Below are 14,606 nucleotides of genomic sequence, written 5' to 3' on the forward strand. Positions count from 1 at the left end.
CTGCTCCCCTCTAACTTACCCAGGGGAGGAGCTGCGGTCGTGGAGTGAGCGCCGAGCGCAGGGAAGCCCCGGGTTTTCCGCGCATTGTTAGGGATGGGGGAAGGTATTAGCCCCAGCCGATTCCCCCGGCACTGGCCGCCAGGTGGGCGTCTTAGAGGCCGCAGTGGCCCCGCCGGGAAGCGGCGGGAGATTTTCTTCCGTGTTCTGAAGGAAGTCCCCTTGGCGGCCGGCCCGGGCTTGGGGTGGTCTCCGCGGGGGAGGAAGTTCCCGGGCCCCGTGGCCTGCGTCACAGCGGGCTGGGACCGTGGAGCCGAGCGGTGGGGGGCGCGGCGACCCCGGGGCCGGGCGCTGGGCGGCGCTGGCTGCCGCTGGCCCCGCTGCTTGCAGGGCGGCGCTGGAGGCGGCTCCATCCGCGGCCGAGGAGGCGGAGGGGCGGAGGGCTGCGAGGCTGGGGCGTTAGCTGCGTCCCGGCCCGGAGCCCGCGAAGAGGACGAGGAGGAAGGCGCCGCCGTGGCCGCAGCCGCAGTGCTCGGAGCGCGACGAGCCATGAGCAGCGGCCCCGCTGTCGCCGGCCGCCGCTGAGCCCGGCCGGGGGACGGCTCGCCGCTCCCCAGCACCCTTCGCAGCCGGCACCCTCTCGCCCAGAGGTAAGGGCGGGGACCGCCGAGGGATGGGATGGAGAGGGACGGCCCGCCGAGGACCGGCGGCTCGGTCCGCTAGGTGCGCTTGGGCCATGACTCGCCCCGTCTCGCTCGCGTCCCTGCCTTTCCCCGGCTCTCGGGCGGGCAGACTGTAGTCTCCTGCCCAGCGTGTGCTCCCTGGAGCCATACGCTGCTGGGGCTCGGGGACCCGCCAACCCCTTCCCCACCCTTCCCCACGCCAGCCCCAGCGTCGGGCGAGAGACCCCAGCCTGGCGCCAAGCGCAGCGCGGCAGGTTCCGCGGACTTGGGGGGATGGGGCTGGGGGACCAGGAGAAAACGGGGCCACGCTGGGAGCGATCGTCGTTCTACCTTAAAAACCCCTGAGACCCCAGGGCCTGCCCCTTCTGGTCTGCTCTTCCCTTGCCTCCCCCGAACCCCTGAAGTTAGCACTTTTGGAGAGAGAGAGGAATTAGAAGGTCTCCGAAGGGAACGAGAGCGCGATATCTGCTCCCCAGCAGGACCCTAGGGGAGAGAGAGTTTCGCCGGATCGCGCGGGCCCCAGAAGCCAGGTGTTTAGGCCGGCGGTCGAGGCAGGACCGCTGCCTTCGACCCAAACCCAGGCTCGCCGGCCTTTCCCTTTCCAGCTGGTTCTCAGCGACGAGACGGTGAGGGATGGAGTTAGCAACTCAGCAACCTTAGGATGTGCTCTGTACACCCTAATTCTTTCTTCTCTCCCTCCGCCAGTTCTTCCCTCCCCCACCCACGCCTGCCGGGGTACATCAGATTCCAGTCCCTTCAAAACCTCGCTCTGTACCTAGCTTTGAATGCCACGGACACCTAGCCCACATCCCAGGACGGATATTTGAGAGGGTTAGGCCAAACTTCACTTTCGAATTCTTTTTAAGCATTTTAAACTCCCAGGAAACCAGTTAGGAAACACTTTCAAGTCCCCATCCACCTTAAAGTAAAAAGTAAGAACCGATCGACCTGTGTGGGAGTGCCGGTGTTGGGCAGAGGGAGGCTTGAATGACTATTTCATGCAGCCTTGTGGGGGAGGAATAGGTAAAGGAAATGGCAGCCCTATTTTAGTCACACTTTTCTTACAAGCCATCGATAGTGTAAGAAATGTAGGCTTAACCAACGGTCACATTTCCGGACAGGTATATAGTGGTTTCCTAAGGCATACCTGAGGTTTCTTCATAGACAAGTCATTAAAATGCCATCCAGATGAGCGATGAGGACAAGTGGTCTTAACCCTCTCGGCACAATACTGCAGAATCGTCAGAGCCAATCAGCTTTATGTGTTTTTACATTCTCTCTATTTTTTGATGATTTATGTAAGCCCCAAAGGTAAGCCGAACTTAACAAAATTTGCTCAGATTCATAAACCATGTGTTGGGTGTGTGGACATAGATAACAGATTAGATGTATACAACTCTTATCTGTGATATTTGCATTTCTTGTGACTTGCTTCAATAGGGAAGATGTGGATGTGACCCTGATTTGCTTTACTTTCGAGTGATTATATACTCTTTAGGTCAGTGTGTTTGTTTGCTTTTGAGGGAGAGGTGGGGAGCAGCTTTGCAAGGATGGATGTTTTTCATGGTTCACATAATAGATTGACCACAGATAAGGCCCACTAACCCAACAGCCATATCAGAGATAGCAACCAGGTTTAACAACTTTCTTATTAATAAAATTATCAAAGCCTTTGTTAATGGTACTAATCTCTTATTTCTCAGATTGACTAGGCACTTACCTAATGAAGTGTGTTTTTAGAAGGGAATGCTTTTAGTGAAAGGAAAAAGTATGAGGAACTGTAAGAGAAAAGAATGAATAGTTTTCCACTTATAGGAAGTTTATCTTTTAAAAAAATACAAAGTTAGCAATATTTTTAACTTCTAAGGTATCTGATTTTTACCAAATTTGTAATGATTCTTAATAGTCTGTAGTATTTTTAAGTTGTAGTCACCAATGACTTTATAATAAAGCCCAAGTTTAAAAAGAAATAGAGTGGAAACGCACACTTATTTTGCCAAGTGTTGTGTTAATAATTTAATATGGAGCGCCACTATAATACGGTCTAGTTGCTGTAGGTGTCTGACACCTTATCTCAGGATCTGACAACAAACCCTTAAGGCAGATGGCCATTCACATTTCACAGAAGAAAGAGGCTCAGAGTTTGTGACTTACCCAAGACTCTACAGCTAAGTTAATGCCTGAATGAAGCCAAGCCTCTAGTATATTTTAAGAAATTTTTATTGGGGTATAATTGATTTACAATGTTGTGTTAGTTTCAGGTGTACAGCAAAGTGAATCTGTTATACGAATACATATATCCAAAGCCTCTAGTCTTAATGATTTACTTTTTTATCCAAAGCTGCCTCTTTTTCTTTTTCCTACATAAATTTTTGTTAACTTACCGTAATGACTGTATGAGGAAATGGAGATCAAGGAAGTTAAATCACCTGTCCAGGGTTTTCCGTGTAACTTGTATACAGCAGAATTCGAATTTGGAATCAGGGCCATCTGTTTCCCAAATCCCTGTTCTTGCCGCTGATCTCTGTTAAATGACTGATTTAGAGCTTAACCTAATGAACATTTCACTCCTGCTCATCAGCTGTTCTCATCCACATTGATAATGATGGCCTCATGGGCTGCAACACACTCCCAAAGACTTTATACTCAGTCCCTGGAGTGCTGGCTGTATCTCTAGCCCCTGAACACTCATGAAAGCATATTGCAACCAATATGTGAGGTGACATCGCTATGCACCTTGAATTCACTTAATTTCTCTTAAAATATAAATCATTCTAGACTGGCATGGGGTAAAGGGCATGGCCTCAACATAGGAAAAGCTGATACAAATTCTGGCTCTATTGCACAATGCAAGTGCCAACTAACTCACATTATTGAGCTTCTCTGAGCCCCAGATTCTTTGTGTGTAACGGGGTTATTAATAAAGCCTACCTAGCTGGATCACTGTGTAGATTAAATGTAACAATGCATATGAAGGACAGCCCCTGTCCACCTAGTAGGTGTTTAATAAATGGTAGGGGTTACTGTATTCTAGCATGGATCGAAATTTCTGCTTTATTTTACATTTGTGTATTTTACTTGCATATAGCGATTAGTCGATGTTGTCAGAGATTCACTCTTTTGTATAAAGACCTTATCTGGTTTTTAGCCTCTTTAACTTTTGTATCATATCCCTTTTTTGTAGTCTTGACTTATAAACATTTACTCACCTGATGTAGTTTTTCCTTTGCTCACTCTGCACATTTTTTAGAACATTACTAGCCATGTTTCAATGGGATGGAATTTGTATTTTTTGGCAAATGCACTGTCCTGTTTTCTGCCTCTCCTGTGTGGCCTCGAACATCTAGAACATTAATATACTCCCATTTGCTTCCAGCGCTGGCACAGAAGGGCAAGTGGGTAATCTCAGAGCTTTTCTTAAAGTAGATAGTTTGGCAGGTATATTGAAAATTTCCTAAATGTATTAAAAGGTAGAGAATAACTGAACTCATTTCCAATATCAGGCATGAAACAAAAAAATAACTTGGGCTATTTACTTAGAAGTGTAACACACTGTCACAAGTTCTGGGAGTGAATTTAGGATCCTTTTCTAGTGTTGGATGGGTGTCCTTTTAAAATATGATTCTATAGTCTGTGAGTGGCAGTTGGTAGAGACATGGTAATATTTAGAAAATGAATAGAGTTAAGAAAAGGAAAGAGGAAATTGGCGAAATTCAAAAAACAATTTTAAGAAAAATGTTTTAAAGCTTAGAGAAACAACTGAAAGTGTTCCAGATGACTGAAGTATCCGGGGTCAAAGGCATCCAGGAGAACTATATGTTCTTTAAAGAACCCTTCTAAGAACTCAGAAGAACCCAAGCTCTGGCCATACTGGAGAGGGGTAGGTCGGAAGAGCAAGGACGAAAATTAGTTTGGCTAAACCCAAACACTGCCGGAGGGCTGGAAGCACAAGAGAGCATAAGGAAGCTCTTAGGGAAGCATTTTTCAATCTTTAGTTCATTACTACCCTCCCTCCAGAGTGTTTTTTAGATACATTGTAATGCCACAGATACACTGGTATACCCATTTACGTACTGTGGCCTGTTGTCCGGCTACAAACCTGAAGATTCTTTTACGCTGCCCCACAGACCCAATTTTTGACCGGGACAAGATTGCCCCCCTGTTGAGAACACATGGTAGAGCATGATTCTAGATTATGTTTGAAAACCACAAAAGAGCCATATGGAACTAAAAGACATGAAGAACAGTATATACATATACATTTTTTTCCTTTATAAAGAAGCATACTTTATTGGCTCTCAAGCTGAAATATGTTTGTAAAAATATGTCTTCCAATTGTCCCAGTTTCATCTTGGCAAAGGGTGTAGGTGTTGTATCTGGGTGGGAAGCCCTCCCCAAACTTTAAATACTCAACATCTTTTACTTACTTACTTCTAGTATGCTGGGAAGGCTCTGATGCTAAACATTCATTCTTGTGACTGGTCAATTACACATGAGTATAAATTCGTTTGTATTTATTAGAGCATTTGCATTTTACAGTAGTTATTTATTATTATGAAACACTATGTTCCCTATCTAAGAGATTTTAACTCATAACAAGTAGATATTTGGGGGTAAGGGTGGGGCTTCTGAAGTCACTCAGCTTTTTCACATTCGGTTCCTTGCTTCGGTTCCCTGGGGAGCATGAGCCTGGGCTTCTGATGTGGAACCTCAGAACTGTTAGGGTTAGAGGAGCTTGGCTTCTTTCAGCATTTGGAGGCTCTCAGCCTTTGCATGCTCCTTCCCCGACAACAGCTCAACCTCTTCTCCAGCTTTTATTTTAACCATATTGTTTTTTTCCCTCTCCTTTCCCCTCAAACCTCCAGAAACATCCTTGTTTTTCAGCATCTTTTCTCTTTGTTTGATTTTTGGAGCTGCGCTGAAAGTCCCAATGGCCTCTGGGGGCAGAGGCCATATAGGCCATTTCTGTCTCACTCACTTCTGTATCAACAGCACCTGTACAGTGCTTGGGACAGAGCTGCTCAAGAAAGAGTTGTGGAATAAATATGTAACAGTACATTTTACAGTAAAGTTTCTAACATCTTAGAGTGTATCCATTTCCCTTTCTATTATTTTAAATTCTAGAAATGAAATTTGAGAGTGTAATTAGAAGTTATTCTTCTCAATAGGGTCATGAAATATGTATACAGAAATATTTCTATATGTAATTGGAAATTTGGAGTACTATATAAAATATGAAGTCAGAACATCAAAACCAATCCTAGTTAAAAGTCACTAAGTAAGCTAAATAGATGAAAGCTTGTGGGTCCTGTGTTCTCCCTGTATATATGAAGAACTTGTCAAATCAATAAAAATTACTAACTACTCTTCCTCAAATACCTTAGAGATTTATGAAAATTAGAAACAGGTTCAAATATCTTTTTTTTTTTTAATGGGAAAGATATAACCTATAAATCCAACTCCTGGAAAAATACAATAGGGGATTATTTAGCTAATAACACCTTGATTTTTAAAAATAACTGTGAGGATAGCTTCGCTAGGAAAAACCATCACACTAATTTGTATTATCGCCCTTGAAATTAGCAAGGTCCAGGATAATGTTCTTAAAGTCAGCAAAGTTAGGAAATACTGTACAGCATACAAAAAACCTTTCTAGTTAATGCACAGCTATGTGGATCCCTGTAACCAGAAAATGGTTAAAGCCGAGGAGGTAGCAGCTGGAGGTGTGTCTAGGGTTTGGATCTGTGTTGAGTGTTTAAGCATTTTATCTAAGGATCTGGATAACATAACGTGTTATATTTCTGTGAGTGGCTCCACAGTAGATAGGGAAGTACAGTGTTGAAGGAAAGACTGGAAACGAGCTTGGCAAAATAAAATAAAATAAAAATGAAAGGAAACAGTCAAAACTGAGCAGTGAAATTCATTTAAGGAAAGTATAGAATTGTAACTTGAAGAAAACTAAATAAACCAACCATACAAATATACTAGATTTTTGTTTGTTTTGTTATGTTCATTTTTGTATCATCAGTATTTAGAACAGTATATGTTAGCAAAGGATCAGTAAATATTTGTTGAATGACTACATGAATGAAATGCAAGATGGAGAAAGACTAGCTACATGCCATTAGGGCAAAAGTAAAATTAATCCTAAGGAGATGGTGATGGATAACTAGAAGACTGAATAGACTGTTAGAAAACACTTTTTGGACAAATCATTTATGAGTATGTGTTAAAGTTTTGCTTTAGTCTTACATATAAGAGAAAAGATTTCTGGTAGGTCAGTTTTAAAATTCATCCTGACTAGGGACATTTTATAAGCATATGGCTGGTTAGATATCATTGTTAGGTTAGATAAAAAAAATGTGGGTTCAAGGTCATTAGACTCTTGCCTAACAGTTGACAGTTAACTGATTACCTCTTTAGCTGGTTTCCAAGGACAAGTCTTATCCCCATTCAAGATCATGCAGGAGGCTAGCCAGTGCAATAAGGATGAAAAAAACTAAAGACATAAAGATTGGAAAGGAAGAAGTAAAAGTATCTCTCCTTACAGACTTTGTGTTTGAAATCAGGATTCCATATCCCAAGGAATCTACAAAGCAACAAATAAAGATAAATGCCACACTAATCTCTAACTGACATGTGGGTATTTAAAATTTACCAACAAAATCTTTGAAGTAAATCTGTTGACGGTGACTGTTTCAGTCAGCCCTTGTACCTGAACTTGAAGATGATTTTACTTATCCTGAAAGGGTGTCTAATAACATAATCACATCACTAACATTTTATCTAACTTTTTTTTTACTTGACAGCTTTCCCCTAATGTACTTCAATAAGCAGAACAGCCTACTGTTGACCTAATTAAGGAATTTAAGGAGCAAATCAATTAAAACGAATTATTTCCAGCATCTCTTTTACTTATGAGTGCCACATCCTGGATTATAGGAGAGGGAGCACACCTTTGGTGCTACCTAGAGGCTGTCTAGTGTGTCTCAAACATGTTTTGAATATTAAAAAACTGCTCCTTTTTGTATTGCTCCAAATTTGAAACAATCTCAAAGCAACATTTTAAAATGTTGTCAGATAAGAATGTAGATGCCCAATGATAAAAGAAGGCCATATTGATGGCTGGCTTATTAACTACAACTAAGAAAGTGTTTAAGAAATCCCAGAATTTTAATTTCTCTAGAGGTCAGGAATCTCTTTATTATTCTACTTGTTTGTTTTCAGTTATTTATAATTTTGAATTATCAAAAATCAGCACAAAAGCAGGAAAGCTAATTGCCCCTTCTGAAAGAACACATTTGGTTTGGGTGAGTGAAAAAATATCTTTTGGCAACTAGGTAGACGATATGGTAAGTAAATAATTTTACAGCTTCATATTGAGAAAAATTTTTTTCCTTAGTTACCAGTTACCTATTCTATTAAGCTAATTAAAAAATAATTTTATCTCAATATATGTTATTTATCATAAAAATCACATAAGCTAAAAAAATGGTGGATGACAGTATTTAATTTGTTATGCTTTGGTTTTTAAGATAAAATTAATTTTATAAAGCATGTTATATAAGACAATTATTATCGTATTATTATTTAAATGTTATGAAGAACATTATATTTATGTATAGATACGATACATAGGTTAAAACTATCATATGATAGTATTTGCCAAAGGTTATTCATTAATTATCTAATTATAATATTAGTCCCAGGTCTTAATATTAATTATGTTTAATTACAATTTACATTGCCACTTAAAAATGATATAATCACAGTTCATATTAAAAATGTATCAGGGAAATATGACATTCCATGGTTTCATATTACTGCAGGAATACAACAAACATTAAATAAATTGGCACTAGTTATAATTCAGTGTTGTTGAACATATCTACAAAGACTTAAATTTTTAGTGTAAATAATGATCTGGGGAGCAGTCTCTTAGAACTATCTGAGATGCTGTGTCCTCAGTTTTATCTGCCAAATAAAACATAATTCAACGACAACAACAACAAAATGATCTGCCCTATGAGACAAATACCAAGAAGTTAGTAACTTCCAATTAAATAGGCATCCTATCAGAGGACAGATCAGTCATGCATGAACTAAAATACATTTTAACAGCTTTATTGAGGTATAACCTACCTTCTATAAAATTTATTTGTTTAAGGTATCCAATTCAGTGGTTTTTAGAATAATTACAGAATTGTACAACCATTACCGTAATCTATCTTAGAACATTCTGATCACCCCCCAAAAAAGCCTGTACGCATTAGCTATTACTCCCCACCACACCCCCACTTCTTCTCCCAAGCTCTAGGTAGCCCCTAATCTATCCTCTGTCTCTATAGATTTGCCTATTCTGGACATTTCATGTAGATGGTATCACATAATATGTAGTCTTTTGTGACTGGCTTCTTTTACTTAGCATATATTTAAGATTCATCCAAGTTGTAGCATATATCATTACACCATTCCTTTGAGTTGCCAAATAATATTCCATTATATGGGTATACCGTATTTTCTTTTTCCATTCATCAATTGATAGACATTCAGGTTGTTTCTACTCTGGAGTTATGAGGAGTAATGCTCCTGTGAACATTCATATACAAGTTTTTGTGTGAACATTTGTTTTCATTTCTCTTGGATAGATATGTGCAGAAGTGGAATTGCTGGGTCATATGGTGTCTCTGTGTTTAACATTTTGATATAAAGGAAGTATAATTTTTTCATCATCTCCCAAACTAGAATAAAATCAGGGCTAAGACATTTAACTGTCTTTTTAATGAAATTTAACAAAATAGTTTAACTTGTCCAAGTACTCATTATCAGGAATATCAATTGAACTTTGAATTTTATATAATTCAGTCATAGTTTGCAAAGTACTGTTAAAGTACTACTGAATCTCTTTGAATTAAAAGTTCTGATTGAGAAATATAAAAAGAGCTACTGAAGGCTGACCAGAAAACTATTTACATATTTTTTTAGTTCCTTATCATTAGTGACCTGGATACCACCACTACCTCCAAACTTCCCTTTTGTGCATTTTTCTTCTTTTTGTGGTGGGACAGAGGTGAATATTTTTCATATTCTCTTATTCTAGATATATATGTTTATTACCTCTTGCTTGGAATATGTGAATTCATTCCTTTGAGTCTTTACAGTCTTGTTAATTTCCCTCTGGAAAGAGGTAAAGGCACTTTTAAAAGTAAAACACCTTTCATTGGCTAACATTCTTTCAGGCACTACTCTTTTGCCCAGGATGGTGATAGAGGGACTATCTTTTTAAACTGTAGATTCTATCTGTTTTGGTCTATTAGAACTACTCTTTTAATTCACTATCAGACCAAGACCTAGGAGAAATTTCCCTTAACTCTTTGCTACACACTCTTATGAAATCACCCAGGCAGATTTCCCCTTCTCCCTTCATTTCAAAGTGAATCTATTTGTTAAGGAGGTGTTTTCCTAGCACACACAGGACAAAATTCTGTGACCACTTAACTTTCATTCTTAGAGGTGTTTGAAGCAAGGGAGAAGCTATACGCCTAGTAGGCGCCCGAAGAAATCACTGACCACAGAAAAACAGAGCACTATAAAAAAACCACTTACAGAAACAGGCAAATATACAGAAAACCTCTGAACCAATTCCTACATACAAGTTTTTTAACAGTTAGACAAATGCAAATACAAGTGCAAGTATATACACAAACCTACTATAAGCAAAACACAAGATAAGACTTCTGTGATTGTTGTCAAGGGATAATTTTCAAAAAGTTAAACATGACTCGAATATAGAATGAACATGTCAAAGGTTTATTCAACTCCTTAATGAAGGAGCTGGCAAGATGGCAAAGCGTTTGGTTTAAAGAGCATTCCAGGAACTATTTTAAAAAGGAATGTTAGAAAAACATTGCTAGGTTAGATACAAAACTAGGTAACATCCTTCAGCGCAATAAAAAACATATGTTTTGGGTTTTCTTTTCTACCGAACAAAAATCTGCAAGTCTGGAATGTAATCAATAGTAATTAGCAAGTCAAAAAACAAAAAAAGAGTATTTCCCTAAATTATCGTTGCGTAGGCCAGTTAAACAGTTCTTCAAGATAATAATAAAAGGATATTCTGCCCTCCCTTTGCCTCACTTCCAACTTTTAGATACCTTTTTCCCTAAAAATGCATAGTTGCTCATCCTAAACTTACTTTATGAGGGCTTTGGTTTTTCTTAGTATAATAACAGACATTTGGCCGTTGAATATGTCAAATTCAAAACACTGGCCATGGAAGTTCTCAAATTTAAAATATGGGTTGGAAACTTCGGGTTCTACACTTGACTCCCCTTTTGGGAGTTCTTTATGTCATTCAGATATCAAAATACCTCTCTGATCTCATCCTGGGGAGGAGTTCTGCTTTAACTCCAACCCCAAGTGTAACCAATCTTATGGACCAGCCTACTCTCCAGGCTCTCAACTTAGATAGTAAATCACCATAAGCCCAGTAGAACAGGAGTCCTTTCAGATAGCCACTAGACTTTGACATTCAAGGCCTCAAATTGCCGTAGATCAGCAAAACATCCCAGGCTCACGAAGAGAAGCAAGGGATCTCAATAGCGTACATGCCATGAAGTTCCTTGATCCAGAGGCTGCTCTTTTGAGATGAGCAAGTCTCCATGGAACCTCCAAGAACCATTACAACAGAAATTGGCAAACTGTGGCCCGCGTAGTTTGGGTCTGCAACCTGTTTTTGTATGGCCCACTTGCTGAGATTGGTTTTTACATTTTTGAAGGGTTGTTTAAAAAAATTTAAAGAATATGCAACATAGACCAGATGTGACCTATAAGGCCTAAATATTTACTGTCTCTCCTTCTATAGAATAAGCTTATTGATCCCTGCATTTGAAAAACAAAAAACAAAAAACTTTGTACTTAGCATGTATCAAAGAATTACAATAGATTTCCTGTTTAAAAAAAAAAAAGCTCTCTAGTAGGCTAATTCAAAGATTTGCGCTTGGTAGGGACATTTTATAGGAAAAAAAAATGGTTAGAAAAGTGTTACATTCAACATCAAAAGAAAATAATATTTGGTTAAAGGCTACTAAACTCTTGGTTGACAGTTTATCAACTGCTTGGGTGGTAACTAATTTCCCAGAATTTCTTAATGTCATTAAAGTTCATGAGAATCAATTAATTAAGCACTGTATCAGGAACATTAATTTCTTTCTGGGAAGAGGTTGCAAGTTATATTACACAAACAGATTTGGAACATTTTTTTTTATAAGGCAACATATTAGTATGTATTAAAAGCATACAGTAAGTTATAATAAAAGAAAACTAGATTCGGATTCTTTGGATGTCACACTATTACAGTTTAATTTAGGACTACACAAATAAATAGGAAGATGAAAAACGTGGAAAAGAGTCAAAAGACCATGACAAAGAGGATTAGAGCATTGAAAAACTGAATCTATGTGGAATAAATGAAAGGCACTGGGATATTTCAGCTAAGACAAGGAAGGCAAGCAGAAATTTAATTACTTCCAGTGATGTGAAGGGATCTCCAGTGGAATCTAAAGAGTGATTGTATATCTCTTCTGAAAGGAGACAGAAGTTTAACTTGCAGCATATGAATTTTTTTTTTTAGATTCCATATATATGTGTTAGCATACGGTATTTGTTTTTCTCTTTCTGACTTACATCACTCTGTATGACAGACTCTAGGTCCATCCACCTCACTACAAATAACTCAGTTTCGTTTCTCTTTATGGCTGAGTAATATTCCATTGTATGTATGTGCCACATCTTCTTTATCCATTCATCTGTCGATGGACACGTAGGTTGCTTCCATATCCTTGCTATTGTAAATGGAGCTGCAATGAACATTTTGGTACATGACTCTTTTTGAATTATGGTTTTCTCAGGGTATATGCCCAGTAGTGGGATTGCTGGGTTGTATGGTAGTTCTATTTTTAATTTTTTAAGGAACCTCCATACTGTTCTCCATAGTGGCTGTATCAATTTACATTCCCACCAACAGTGCAAGAGGGTTCCCTTTTCTGCACTCCCTCTCCAGCATTTATTGTTTGTAGATTTTTTGATGATGGCCATTCTGACTGGTGTGAGGTGATACCTCATAGTTTTGATTTGCGTTTCTCTAATGATTAGTGATGTTGAGCATCCTTTCATGTGTTTGTTGGCAATCTGTATATCTTCTTTGGAGAAATGTCTATTAAGGTCTTCTGCCCATTTTTGGATTGGGTTGCTTGGTTTTTTGATATTGAGTTGCATGAGCTGCTTGTAAATTTTGGAGGTTAATCCTTTGTCAGTTGCTTCATTTGCAAATATTTTCTCCCATTCTGAGGGTTGTCTTTTCGTCTTGGTTATGGTTTCCTTTGCTGTGCAAAAGCTTTTAAGTTTCATTAGGTCCCATTTGTTTATTTGTGTTTTTATTTCCATTTCTCTAGGAGGTGGGTCAAAAAGGATCTTGCTGTGATTTATGTCATAGAGTGTTCTGCCTATGTTTTCCTCGAAGAGTTTTATAGTGTCTGGCCTTACATTTAGGTCTTTAATCCATTTTGAGTTTATTTTTGTGTATGGTGTTAGGGAGTGTTCTAATTTCATTCTTTTACATGTAGCTGTCCAGTTTCCCCAGCACCACTTATTGAAGAGGCTGTCTTTTCTCCATTGTATATTCTTGCCTCCTTTATGAAAAATAAGGTGACCATATGTGCGTGGGTTAATCTCTGGGCTTTCTATCCTGTTCCATTGATCTATATTTCTGTTTTTGTGCCAGTACCATACTGTCTTGATTACTGTAGCTTTGTAGTGTAACCTGAAGTCAGGGAGCCTGATTCCTCCAGCTCCGTTTTTCTTTCTCAAGATTGCTTTGGCAATTCAGGGTCTTTTGTGTTTCCATACGAATTTTGAAATATTTTGTTCTAGTTATATGAAAAATACCATTGGTAGTTTGATAGAGATTGCATGGAATCTGTAGATTGCTTTGGGTAGTGTAGTGATTTTCACAATGTTGATTCTTCCAATCCAAGAACATGGTATATCTCTCCATTTGTTTGTGTCGTCTTTAATTTCTTTCATCATAGTCTTATAGTTTTCTGTATACAGGTAGTTTGTCTCCTTAGGTAGGTTTATTCCTAGGTATTTTATTCTTTTTGTTGCAGTGGTAAATGGGAGTGTTTCCTTAATTTCTCTTTCAGATTCTTCATCATTAATGTAAGGAATGCAAGAGATTTCTGTGCATTAATTTTGTATCCTGCTACTTTACCAAATTCGTTGATTAGCTCTAGTAGTTTTCTGGTAGCATCTTTAGGATTCTCCATGTATAGTATCATGTCATCTGCAAACAGTGACAGCTTTACTTCTACTTTTCTGATTTGGATTCCTTTTATTTCTTTTTCTTCTGTGATTGCCGTGGCTAAAACTTCCAAAACTATGTTGAATAATAGTTGTGAGAGTGGACAACCTTGTCTTTTTCCTGATCTTAGAGGAAATGGTTTCAGTTTTTCACCATTGAGGACGATGTTGGCTGTGGGTTTCTCATATATGGCCTTTATTATGTTGAGGTAAGTTCCCTCTATGCCTACTTTCTGGAGGGTTTTTATCATAAATGGGTGTTGAACTTTGTCAGAAGCTTTTTCTGCATCTATTCAGATAATCATATGGTTTTTCTCCTTCAATTTGTTAAGATGGTTTATCACATTGATTGATTTGCATATTTTGAAGAATCCTTGCATTCGTGGGATAAACCCCACTTGATCATGGTGTATGATCCTTTTAATGTGCTGTTGGATTCTTTTTGCTAGTATTTTGTTGGGGATTTTTTCATCTATGTTCATCAGTGATATTGGCATGCAGTTTTCTTTTTTTGTGACATCTTAGTCTGGTTTTGGGATCAGGGTGATGGTGACCTCATAGAATGAA

General features: G+C 39.0%; 1 protein-coding gene across 1 annotated transcript in view; it reads left to right on the forward strand.

Annotated features, from left to right (window-relative positions):
* The first annotated feature begins 521 nt into the window (after positions 1 to 521).
* Positions 522 to 14,606, forward strand: part of LRRC8C (leucine rich repeat containing 8 VRAC subunit C) — an 85,485-nt gene continuing 71,400 nt past the window's right edge. The window contains exon 1 of the mRNA XM_068538061.1: positions 522 to 647. The gene's annotated coding sequence lies outside the window, so the exon portion shown is untranslated. The remainder of the gene's footprint in view (positions 648 to 14,606) is intronic.

Source organism: Eschrichtius robustus, chromosome 3 (assembly GCF_028021215.1).
Source record: "Eschrichtius robustus isolate mEscRob2 chromosome 3, mEscRob2.pri, whole genome shotgun sequence".
NCBI lineage: Eukaryota > Metazoa > Chordata > Mammalia > Artiodactyla > Eschrichtiidae > Eschrichtius > Eschrichtius robustus.